Below are 1,180 nucleotides of genomic sequence, written 5' to 3'. Positions count from 1 at the left end.
ACATATCCAGGGGTGGTACATATCAAGCAATACAGACTTCATTTGTTCTGCACACAGTCATACATTCTTTTTGGCAACTGTATCTACACCGTTAGTTTCTCATCCCGTTCTTATCGCGCCCAGGTGCTGTTGTTGGGGCCTTGTGTTCTAACTATGAATCCAGCCATTGTCAAATTGTTATTCTAAAAGTTTGTTTCCCACCACACCAAGTACTCCTCTTTTCACAACCAACCTTGGTTTTATCTCAACCTCGCAGCTCCTTCTCTACATCTGCATGTTTTCAGTTCTAGCTTTAAGCAGCATTTTATGTTCAAGCTGGTTATATGTTTAAGCACATCTCTTATGATCTTTTTAAAACATGATTATATATGTTGCATACTTCTATAAACTATGAACACATGAATATATTTTATCCACAACTTGAGTAAGTTTTTCAAAATAAAATACTTCTATGAGTAGTTTTAAATAAACTATACTTTTAACTTGTGCTTGAGTAGATTTATGAAGAAGAAACAGTACTCTTACTCCATTACATTAGGCTATACTGAGCTTGTAACACGTTACAGAGATAAAAGAGAATAAAGCTTTAGCTATCCAGTATCCAGTTCTCTTTTCATCCATGATCCAGTGTCTCTTTTATTTTGTCAGAGAGAGACTTCCGCCCAGGGCTGTACCGCGTGACTGTGTTTAACCAAGAAAACGTAGCCCTTGCCATGCAGTCTGGTCACATGACCATACGTAGCCTCAGCAGCAGGATGGGTTAGTTTAGCGGCTACTGCGGTCGATATCTACTGTCCTTGATAACAAAAAAAATGGTAGAATCAACGGTCGGTAATGCAGACGAAGATGAGGAGTGTAGGTACTACAACAGTCCTTTCAAGGACTCGAACTCCCATAATTCCACTGCTTCCGGTAAATCCACATACGTCACGATCAGTAACCTCCGCAACCTTTAATCTTTTTAAAACATGATTATATATGTTGCATACTTCTATAAACTATGAACACATGAATATATTTTATCCACAATTCCCCCTTTTGAACTCTCTTCAGAGTTCAACATTACCATAGAAGTATGCTTCTAGATTTTCGAGCTGATAGTGTTCGAGCTCCTCGGGTTCCGTGGCTATGTTATATATTACAACTCTGAGTGGGGAGATCGCAGTAGAACCATAGAATT

Source organism: Cynoglossus semilaevis, chromosome Z (genome assembly GCF_000523025.1).
Source record: "Cynoglossus semilaevis isolate Cse_v1.0 chromosome Z, Cse_v1.0, whole genome shotgun sequence".
Classification (NCBI taxonomy): domain Eukaryota; kingdom Metazoa; phylum Chordata; class Actinopteri; order Pleuronectiformes; family Cynoglossidae; genus Cynoglossus; species Cynoglossus semilaevis.
This window is presented reverse-complemented; position numbering follows the sequence as displayed.